The sequence below is a fragment of the Protopterus annectens genome, chromosome 6.part1 (assembly GCF_019279795.1).
Source record: "Protopterus annectens isolate FY-2018-M chromosome 6.part1, PAN1.0, whole genome shotgun sequence".
In the NCBI taxonomy this organism is placed as follows: Eukaryota; Metazoa; Chordata; order Ceratodontiformes; family Protopteridae; genus Protopterus; species Protopterus annectens.
Genome location: NC_056738.1, coordinates 159,226,697 through 159,239,315, shown reverse-complemented (window position 1 = coordinate 159,239,315; position 12,619 = coordinate 159,226,697). Strand labels below are relative to the sequence as shown.

At 37.3% G+C, this 12,619-nt stretch overlaps 1 protein-coding gene across 4 annotated transcripts in view; it reads left to right on the top strand.

The window, feature by feature from the left end:
* B3GALT1 (beta-1,3-galactosyltransferase 1) overlaps positions 1-12,619 on the top strand; it is a 2,392,726-nt gene that overhangs the window by 360,708 nt on the left and 2,019,399 nt on the right. The window lies entirely within an intron of this gene.

The window sequence follows — 12,619 nt, the reverse complement described above, 5'->3', positions numbered from 1 at the left end:
GTTGTAGATGTCCTGTGAGGTACATACAAAAAGGGTTGTTGTACTCTATAATGGGTCTAATGAGTGACAAGTAGAGGGGAACAATGACCTCTTTTTTCCTGGATAAGAAACCTTTTGTGTGTATGTATGTGTATATATATATATATATATATATATATATATATGGGTTCACTTCATAATATCGAAAGCTCAAAATCCTGAATCTCAAAATCCCAAACTCAAAATCCTGAAAGCTCAAAATACTGAAAACTCATAATACTGAATCTCATAATACCGAAAACATACAGGACACCAACACGGACTGTATTGCAGGTACACTACACTGCACATACGCTACTATCTATCCACTTATCTATCCATTTATCTTAACCCAGTCCCTAACCCTAAGGTCCATCACTATCACACACTCACCTCACCCGTGCCCTAACCCTAACTCACTTAACCCACCCTTAGCCCCAAATTCTGTCACTGTCGCACACTCACCTCACTCACGCCCTAACCCTAACTCACTTAACCCACCCCTAACCCTAACGACCGTCACAATCGCCCACTTACCTGACCTGCGCCCTAACCCAAACGTCCGCACAATCACACATCAGTGTTGGTGTCCTGTATGTTTTTTGGTATTATGAGATTCAGTATTATGAGTTTTCGGGATTTTGAGTTTGGGATTTTGAGAGTCGGTTTTATGAAGTGAACCCATATATATATATATATATATATATATATGTGTGTAGATATATATATCTTCCAATGAAACATAAGAAACAAACTGCAAAATTCCAAAGAATAAGGCACCACACCTGGAACAACAAGTTAATTTGTTATAAATTACTTTTCCTCCTCACCAAATATATTAACTTGGCAAAAAAAAAAAAATATATATATATATATATATATATATACACACACACATACACATATACATATATGTATGCATCTGTACATAACCGTGTGTATATGTGTGTGTGTGTGTGTGTATATATATATATATATATATATATATATATATATATATATATATATATGCACACACACATATATACACATGGTTATGTATAGATGCATGCATATATGTATATGTGTATGTATGTGTGTGTACATATATATATATATATATATATATATATATTCAAATACAAACAAGAGCACACAACTGGAGAGACACCACGATGTAGTCCAGAAGGCTTTATTAAACACAATTAACACCAACAAAGTGGATAATTCATTTTCGTCCCAACCAAGTCAGACTTCAGCAGATAACAATCATTAACCTGTCACACTTATATAAAGTAAGTTTAAAAAATTTTACCCAAACAATACCAATTAGTGTAGGTCATCCATAAAAAGACATAATAAATAGATAAAACCTCTGACGTGTCCTAAAATATTTTTCTTTCCAAATTTCAAAGGCATTCAAAACGATTTACTCGTATTTAAAAACCATTTAAATGTTGTAAATGTAAAAAATATGTATACATAAGAAAACGTTTTTTATTTAAAAAAAATTTTTTTAGTTTATAGCCGTAGCAGTAGTGTACAAAAGCCTGTTACCTGCCTTTACGGTTTATAACCGACATTGTACTGTTTTTTCTTTTCTTTTCTTTTTTTTTTTTTTTTATGGACTGCTTTTACTGCCCTAGTTGGAGGGTAATCAAGGGATATGTAGAGTGGTAGCGTTATTGCTTCAGCCAATTACACATTTATTATTTCTTGTTAGTTTATCGTGTCTGCCGCATGTTGTTTGTTTTAACAGGAGCAGCTAGATGTGACACACTCACAATCTGCTAAGTAGCTTAGGTACATACAGCCTGCAATTATATCACATTTTTTACTGCTAGGTTGCTTAGGTGCATACAGCCTGCAATTAGATCTCTTTTTATATAACAACTAAGGCCATTTTTCTCCGCAATATGTACCCCTGGTACCTGTGTTATTTGCTGATATAGCTGCCTGTATTTGCCTTATTTGTATCATCTGCTACGAAAGTTTTAGGCTCTATTATCTGTACTGGTAACTATGGTATTGTTGAAACAGCTACCTGTATTTGTCTTATTTTTAACATTTACTAGAATGTTTTAAGCGCTGTTATTCTGTACTGGTAACTGTGTTGTTTGCTGAAATAGCTGCCTGTATTTATGCATTATTTAATAACTGCTAAGAACATTTTATGCACTGTTATCAGTACTCCCAGTTAGAATCATAAGACCTAATGCACTGCTCTACAAATGGTATTATTATTAAATCTTTACTGCCTCTTTTCCTGTCTTTCACTACACTCCCTGTTCTCACTATACTAAAGGACTCTTTGTGTAGTTTCACCTCCCTGCTCAACTAACTCTTGTATTGTTCTGTTCTTCTCCCTACAGCTGCTCGTGTATTCAACCCTACCCACTGCGGTCCAGGAAACCACCCCTAAAGGACATCCATTATGGGACACTACTAAAACCTTCTAAGGAGCTTCCAAAATATAGCCCCCCCCCTCCCTCAGGATATAATATAAAGTGTATGTACTGCAGTCTTTTACAAGTGTTTACTACCGTGGTGCCTGTGCTTTTCCATGTGCTTGCCAAGTAGCCTACAGCAGTCCTTAACTCCCTTACCCCCTAAGCTATCTTATATAGTTTTACCACTAGGTGGCACCGCTCAACCACTTACTAAGTAAGATCTCTTAGATCGATTTTCTTTCTCTCCCAAGCTATCCCCCACTCTGTTATCATACTTACCCCCACTGGCCTGCTTTGACTTGTGCTTTATTTCACCACCTTACTCCCCTCAGCCTAGTTTTCCGCTGCTGTTCCTGTACTTCAGCCTGCTTTGACTTGTGCTTTATTTCACCACCGTACTCCCCTCAGGCTAGTTTTCCCCTGCTGTTCCTGTGCTTCATCTACAAGCACACCTTTCTGCTACAGCTGGCTGATTGGTTTCAGCTAGCCACCTTCCCTTTAGCTCTTTCCGCTCTGTTTGCCCTATGGGCTCACTCCGCTCCCCTACCCTGCCCCCAATTCCCACCCCCACTACAACTACATTTATTTGAACCCTAAACCCCTCCCTCTCTCTTTCAAACAATAACCTCCCTCTACAACCCCTCCCCTCTTTTCCTCCACCTGCCTATCACAAGCACTCCTCCTTTCCCACCTAAGTCCCTATTTCATCTACTACTACTACATTTTAACACATATCTACCATGCCTAAACTCCTACCTTAAACCATCCTCACCCCATTTATTTATTTATTTATTTAACATGTGTTGTCTGGGAATGTCCGACTAGGTTCTACAGAGCCTGTTTTCAGCGGATGCCCGGGGAGAAATGCTCCAGATGCATGTCTTTGGAATGTGGGAGGAAACCGGAGTACCCAGAGGAAACCCACGAGAACACAGGGAGAACATGCAAACTCCACACAGAAGGCACCCCAGCCGAGAATCGAACCGGAGAACCTCTTGCTGTGAGGCGACAACGTTAACAGCTGCAACACTGTGCCGCCCGTCTGCATTTTATTCATACTCCCTTTATATCACGCTACCTCCTACTCCTATAACCTACTCCACCCACCCTTCCTATCCTACCCCCCACTCCCAACCTCCTTTCTTATCCCTCTATCACACACTTCCACAATATATCCGCATTACTAGTTCAACCCAACCCACTCCACTACCTCAAAATAAAACTTTTTCCCCTCTCAACTAAAGACTACAAACCTCAACTAATACCTTACTTCCCACAAATATTAAAAACCAAATCAAAAATACTACTACCCTTCCTCAACTACCTATGCTTAGCAGGAGACATACATCCTAATCCTAACCAAACTCTTACCTGTAATGTTCATCTCCCCACCTCAAACAATAAAGCTAACCATAAATACCTCAAATTCTTCACCATCAATGCCCAAAGTTTAAGAAATAAAGTAACCCAATTCCATGCCTGGTTAGACTACAACCTACCTGACATTGTAGCCATTTCAGAAACCTGGCTAAAACCTCATATTTGTGACTCTGAAATCCTCCCTCCTGGATTCCAATCCCTCAGACACGACCGCCTAAATAGAAAAGGTGGTGGGGTAGCCTTAATCTACTCTAACCTACTATCCATCACTCCATACCCCAATCCTATCCCCCCATTCAATAATGCAGAACTAGTAATAGGCCTGCTAAAAGTAAATGACCACAAAAGCATTTGTATCATCGCCCTCTACATCCCCCCTGGTAAAAGACCACTACTTTGGAAGACATTCTCTTCTGGACCTCGACCAATATTAAGCATGAGACCTGTATACTTGGAGGCATAAACATCGACTGGAATAAAATCAATAACCCTAATCCCACTTTATCCAGCAATCTATTTAACTATACGCAACTTACTTACTCCATCACCAGACCCAATAAAACAAACCCCCCAGGTATCACATTAGACTGGATCCTAGCATCCCATCCCAATAAAATCTTAAACTCTGGCATCACACCCGACCCTAGAGGAGACTTGCCAGCTTTTATCCACCGAGCTACCCACTCCTCTCCTGACCTACACCAATTTATCCACACACGTAACCTCACAAACTTCAACCCAACTACCTTCTCTGACTCCCTGAAACAAACCATCTGGAACACCCTAAAACTCTTCCACTAGATAATGCTGTAGAATTTTTCAACTCCTCCTTCTTAAACATCCTCAACTCCCTAGCTCCACCAAGAACAAAAAGAGTAAAAACCAAATCCGCCCCTTGGCTAACCAAAGATACCAAAAAACTTATGCTACAAAGAGACAAATCCTGGAAAACATACCATCAAAACAAGCAACCTGAAACATTTTTTAAATATAAACAACTCCACAACCTTGCTAAAAAACAAATCAGAGACAAAAAGTCCTACTATATTAAACTGCAATCTAACCAATCAAAAAGCCCAAAACAGTTCTGGAATTCCATTAATTCTCTTCTCAGCCCAGGTACCAGAAAATCTGACCCTGAAATAGCCTCTCTATTCAACTCCTTCTTCACCAACTCCATGGCAGAACTGACCAAAACCTTCCTTAACAATAACCCTTCCCCGCAGCCTACCCTTTCATTGCCACCACCTACAGCACCCTCTGCCTCCAATCTTCCTCCTATATTCGAACTTAAACCCATCTCAACCTCCCATATTAAGAAAATTACTCACTAAATTAAAACCTTGCACCAGTGCCCCTGACAATATCCCATCCTCCTTCTTAAAAATAGCCGCAGATGGTATCACTCTCCCCATTAGCATCCTGATAAATAGATTCATGCTGGAATCTTATGTGCCCAAATTATGGCGTACTGCCTTCATTCCACCTCTCCATAAAGGAGGCAAAAACAATAACATCTCCATCTTCCGCTCCATAGCCATCCTCTCCCCAATTTCCAGACTACTAGAAAAATGTATCCACATTCAGCTTATGTCATTCCTAGCCAATCATCAGCTAATCACTCCAACCCAACATGGCTTCAGTCCTGGCCATAGTACTACCACTGCACTTCTCTCCTTCTTAGATACAATAAATCCTGCCCGTGACTCTGGAAAAATAGTTTCTACAGTTCTACTAGATCTGTCTAAGGCATTCAATACCATCTCCCACACCCATCTCTTAAACCAACTCTCCAACCTTAATTTCTCCCAGAATACCATATCCTGGTTCTCAAGCTACCTCTTTGATAGATCTCAAGCTGTAAAATGGGGGAATGATACCCCAACCTTCCTTCCTACCCCACTGGGGTTCCCCAGGGATCCATACTCGGTCCAATGTTGTTTAACATTTTTATTAATGATTTCTACAAAGTCATACCCAATACCAAAATTGTACGATACGCAGATGATTCAGCATTAGTCTGCAGCTCCTCTAATCTCCCAGAGCTTCAAACAATGACCCAAACTGCTTTCTCCACCACTGAAAATTGGATGCTTCAGAACCACCTCTCACTAAATGCCAGTAAATCCAAAATACTATTATTCTCTCCCTCAAAAGTTTCCCCTCTTGATATAAACTCATTCCAAATTATTAGCCAAATCAATTCCACTACAGAGGTTCTTCCCTTCGCCAAACTACTTGGGGTCACTATTGATGAACACCTAAAATTCGACACTCACATCCAGCAAAACATTATGAAAACCCATATAAAACTTGGTATGCTATACAGGAACATCCACTTTCTCTCTCCTTCCACCAGACAAACTCTTTCCACTACCTATCTACTCCCCTCACTAAAGTATGTCGCTCCTCTATTAACAAATTTATCTACCACACTCGCCTCAAAACTGGAAGTCTGTTATAATAAGATTTCTGAATTTGTCACCAAAGCCAAATACTCCTCCCATCACTGTACTGCCCTTAATTTGTTACACTGGCTTGAACTCTCCAACCATCTAGACTATCTTCAAATTACCACAGCCCACAAACTAATCTTTCAACCCACTAAGTGCCCTGCACTGTCCACATCCTTCTACCTTACACCCCTCAGAGAACTCTCAGATCTACTCACCAAAACCTAATCGCCCTGCTGGTCAGCTCCTGCTGTCCTTTTTCTTAGCAAAACAATGGAATCCTCTTACCTCCTCTCTAAGGACTTGTGCAAACTTTGAAAACTTTAAATCTCAGCTACATTCCTACCTTTTTCTCTAACAGGAAATGCAACTGCATTCTCCCCACTTAGTCCTATAATTCTCTCTCCACCTCTAAACCCCTGACTAACTATGAGTACTAGCTAACCAAACATAATTGTGCATATTGTAAATATCTAAATTGTACTATATATCTAAGAAATTATGCCTCCTCTCTAACATGAAATGTAATTGTAAATTGGATCTTCTTTACTAAGATTATATCTGTAACTAAACTATGTAATGCAGAGCTTTTTTCTCCGGGCCGCCACTGAAAACGGGCTCCCTGAGCCCAGTGGACCTCCCCGGTCATCGAACTGGAAATAAATAAATAAATGTAAAAATGTATAAATGCTACCATCTAGTGGCCAAAAATAGAATACGTTCAAAAGAGACAATGAAATGTAAATTTAAAATGAATGTATAGTCAGCAAAGATAGGTTTAAAATAGGTGCACGTTATTACGTAGTAAATGATGAATCACAATATAGCTGCCCTGAGTTTTAAAAGGGGAACAATACTAATGTGTTCATTGAGCCCCGGTGGTCTCCTGGAATCAAGAGTGACCTGCCAAAAGAGTTCCCGATATTCTAGACGGGTCTCCCAAGGGCCACCTCTAATGTCCATAGGAACTTGCTCAACTACAAAAAATGTAAACTTGACACCAATACAAATCAATGTATGCTTGTACAGGGCATTCTTCTGATTGGATGTCCTGATGTCATAGTAGTGCTCGTATATACGCTTCTCAACCCATGCTCTGTTTTCCATATATAGAATGCCTGGCATAGTGAACAGGAAGCCAAATACACAACACCACTAGTATTCCAACTGGAAAAGGCACTACTAATAATGTCCCTCCCCCTGCTGTGTTTATATGTTCTCTGTAACAATCAGCAATATGCACACACATCACATTTGTACGTACCGTTTCTCTTACCTTTAGTCCCCCCAAAAAACAAAGAATGGGACTCAAAAAGATCCTTAAGGTTCCTACCCTACCTAAATATGAAAATTTGCTAAATTGTGACTCATCATTTACTACGTAATAACGTGCACCTATTTTAAACCTATATTTCATTATCTTTGCTGAAGATGCATTCATTTTAAATTTACATTTCATTCACTCTTTTGACCGTATTCTATTTTTGGCCACTAGATGGTAGCATGTATACAACATTTTTTTTATATAAAAAATGTTTTCTTATGTATATATATTTTTTACATTTACAACATTTAAATGGTTTTTAAATACGAGTAAATGCATTTTGAATGCATTTGACATTTGGAAAGAAAAATATTTTAGGACATGTCAGAGGTTTTACCTGTTTATTATGTCTTTTTATGGATGACATAAACTAATTGGTATTGTTTGATTGGTTAAAATTTTTTAAACTTTATATAAGAATGTGTCAGGTTAATGTTTGTTATCTGATGAAGTCTGACTTGGTTTGGACGAAAATGGATTATCCACTTTGTTGGTGTTAATTGTGTTTAATAAAGCCTTCTGGACTACATCGTGTTGTCTCTCCAGTTGTGTGCTCTTGTTTGTATTTGGTTTTGTTTTTTTTGGCACACTCTCCTTGAAGGTGTGTGTGTGTGTATATATATAAATATATATATATATATATATATATATATATATATATATTCACTTCGGTCTAGTTGTAACTGAGCTTTCCCTTTACTTGTCACCACAGTGTGGATCTGAACTCCCATTCAGAATTCATGTTTTAAGGTGTTGTTACAAAGCACAAAAACTACAGAAGACAAATATGTATAAGTCAAACACAAGAATACATTAAAATAAGAACATTCCTGGGTAAGAAATATACAGTACAGGAGCTTAGATTTTCTTATTTGCATGTTTAAATTATTATTTAACTCACTCGAGTGCAATATTAGACAAATAACTTAAATCTGTAGTGTATTTTGTAGTACTTTAAATAGTGTAGTTAATTTAACTCAGGGAGAGGATTTTTTCATATATGAGTGATGGTAAATGTCTCTGCTCTTTCATGCGTGTATTGAGAGTAGTATTGTATTTGTTAGTTATGTTTATTCCTGTATTGTATCTGTTGTTTCACTTTCCTTTGTAATCTCAAGAATTGAGCTGATGCATGAAAGTTCTTTTAAGTTACATGTGTGTAGTTCTAAACAACAATAAAGTTTACTTTGACTTTGACTAAAACTTGAATTGCTCACCATGTTAAATCTAAAACATCCCAGACACAGTCTATGACTTAACTCTACATTCCTTCAGTTAGAATTAACAAAAAATATTTACAGTAAACTCTCAGGTAACCGGAACTCAAGCAACCAGAGCTGTCAAGCAACTGGTAAAAAAAAAATCGAAGAAATACAGTACAATTTTTATGTGTTGCACTTTCTGTTTCCCCCCCGCAGAAATATACCTTACATTTTTAGAGCTTTATTACTTTAAAAAGGAAGATAGGAATAAATTCTCTCTCTCCCCAACCTGAAAACAAGTTAACCAAACAAATAGTATAGGGTACAGTATTAGTCAGGCCTATTTTTAATAGTAACTCTCAAGCAACCAGGAACTACAGTTATCCGGCATCTACCAATCCCCATGGGTGCCGGTTAACTGAGAGTTTACTGTACATGTTTTGTTTGTTTCAGTGACTGGTTTTCCATCTATTTTATCTGAATTTTTTTTTTACTTAACTGTCTTTCAAAGTTTATTGTAGATGACCTGTATGTATGTATTTTGTTTTAGGCGTAGATTATATATGGCTTTTGATCTTTACTCTGTGCTGATATTGCATTATTAATTATTTGTATTGCTGCTTTGCCTATGGATGAGGTAATGGCTCAGTCTGGTTATGTTAGATAAGTGCACTTAGTTAACAGACTAAATAAATGCATTTTTATTTCTGCTTGCCTGCATCCTACTGTAAGTTTATATGCTCATGTTTTTGTCAGTCATTGCATATAGTATTGCCCTCACATAATTTGTTCAAGTGTTGTTTGAGAAGTAACACTGTTATACTTAGCTCATAATTACCTGGTTCTATCATTGGTATGAGAATAGCTTTTATACATATTGAAAGTATTTTTATTTCTTTTCATTTCTTTGCCATATGCCATGTAACATTTGTTTCAAGTAAGGCTCCTGAAAATCTGAGTAAAAGTAATTTAAAATAAAGCACTGCAGAGACGACAGTGAATTAGTTCATTTCATGTTAAGAAACATACACTTAAAATGAGTTTTAATTTTTTTTTTCATTTATTTCTGAGCTAGAATAGTAATTTCAAACTACAGGCAGTTACAAATAAATCCAAACTAAGCATTAATAGGTTCATGTGTAGGTAAAAGGCACGCAGTCAATTGACCATTTAGGAGTCTAGCCTGAAAGCCCAGTTGCACTGTCTGATTAAGTGACTTGCTCAGAGTCACAAAGTAGGGAAATGCTGTTGGACCCTGGACTACAGGAAGCAGCTTAACAGCTCATAACCTCAGACCCCTGAGCTATTTGCCAGACCCCAAACTATGAACACAGACATTCAAAACCATACCAAAAATAAAAGTCGTTTGAAGTTTCCATGTATATTTAATTTCCAACATCTTTCCTTAAACACTTAATGTTTCTTTCTTTGCCACACAACTTTTTTTTAAATTAAATGACTGATCCTATATTTACATGATTGAGCCTGCTTGTAGTGTATCATGAAATGTGTAACAGAGTCACATAAAGCCTTCCATGTTGAGAGATGTTACAGTTGATGTAGAGACAACAGTCATTCGGTTAAAAGTAATGTGGTAGTTAATTATTAAGATTAATGCAGTTTCCCTGAGCTGAAGGTGAATAGTCTACATAATGACTAACATTTATTGATTCTGAATATAATGGGTGAAGTCACAATTCTTTAACTGTGCAGCCTTACCATCATTCATTTGATGGGTAACCCATCAATAAACATCTCATCTGACTTTGCTGTCCTTATTGATCAATGAAAGACGGTTGAATCAGAGCTTAACCGTACTGCATATGCATATTGAAAACTGATTCACCTTCTGTCTGATAAGTTGGAACATAAGTTAGACAAACTTCCCCAGAGCCTTATGGGGAAAGTCATGTCTGTAGCATGTAAGTTGTATTACTAAAACTGATTACACCGATCAGTGAAGTATGTTAATTTGTGTCTTTGGGGATGGCAATGAGCATCAGGAAACATCTTTAATTTGTTTGCTTGTCTGAAAGTCAAAAAATGTAGTGTCTTTTTGTACCAGCTTATTCCACATATATCTGTATAGCATGGAGAAACAAAGTGAATTTGATCAGATTTTACACAAGTACAGTCAGACATTTCATACTATTACTGTTTTTTTTTTTTATAGTATTAGTAACATTGCCTTGTTTTGGCCGGCATCATAAATATGTAGATGAATGTATGGCGTGTTGCACAAGTGCCTTTTCTACTGGTCAAATCAAATCAAAGTAAACTTTATTGTCATTCAGACACACCCAGTGTGAGTTAAATGAAATTATGTTGCTTCAGTTCCAAGTGCATATATCACATATGACTACAGAGAATAACAAAGACATATAACACAGTAACATATTCCTATACTAAACAAGACTGACAATATCTGAGATACCTCAGTAACACGTGGAAAAGCAATTATTGCACAGAGTATACAGAATATACTGAATAGCACAAGTATATTGTATGGAATGTTCAATTACTACTGATATCGGTAATGCACGGTGTGATATGTTGATCCTTTATTGCACTTACATTTTGTGTACGTATACCTTTAGTAATTAGAACTGTCTTGTGATTAAGCCAGGATTGTAGTTTAAGGCAAAGACGAAGATTGTTGTATGAAAAGTGCCCATTATTAAGAAGGAATGTGATATCATAAATCACACTCTGAAGATTTTAATAGCTTATGACCTCTTTAGACCTCTGAGATGGCACAAAGAACCACTGTTTCCACATTTTCTGCTTCACTGATAAGTCAAGGTATTGCATGATTTTTTTTTCTGTTAAACTAAAAAGCACATTTTCAGCAACACGCGCTGATGGTCGTTAAAGAAAGTAATTTGTCTGCGACTGTATTTGAATTCTCTTTCATTTCTTTTCTTAAACAAATATTTGTTGAAGCTATTTTAAGATGGTTTCTTTTCCTTCAAGTTTGTGATTATATTTTACAAAGATTTATCACAAAATGAGTGATCACTTGAGAATAAAAAAATCACATTGCAACTCCGTAATTTAGTTTAGTATATAAGGCTATGTTCTCATTCCTGAGTGAGGAAAAATGCAGATGTCCAGCAAAGTTTGCCTGATATAGTTGCAAAAAATGTTGTGTATATATGCGGTTGTCATAGATAATAGTAGCAAACTGTAGACAAAAAAAAAAAACAGTTGGTGACATCCAGTCAGGAGCTTGAATTACAGATGGTATTCTGCAAATCTATCCATCCATCCACCCATAACCTCCTTTTTTCCATTTTTGCACATGAGGTTGGGGTGTCACTTCAGTAGTGACCATTATTTAGAGCCAATGTTCACATCTCCGAGGATGGCATTCTGCAAATGATAGCCAGCAATTCTGTTACCATGCGGAAGGGGGTAGAAGAGAAAATTCACCCAGACAAAAAAATGCATTTTATAAACAGATCCAAGCTCAGCTTTTTTAATGTGGCAGGAAGAGACAATTAAGAAAGCATCAGTAAACATGACTGAAATAATCTTGTGTAGCACATTTCAGCCACATCCCAGTACTGGCCATATAGTAGCCGTGTAAACAGTGAAGTCTGTAATGTTCTGTGTACATGTTGTCTTATGGCAAATGACTGTTATGATATTATTAATAATTTGCTGTAGCAACACAGCTGGCAAGACTTGTATGCAAACAACCCATACACACACACACACACACACACACACACACACACACACACACACACACACGTATAAGAATTAACAGTTGGATAAGTTGCAAGAGAGCCACTCTACACAGTAGTAACA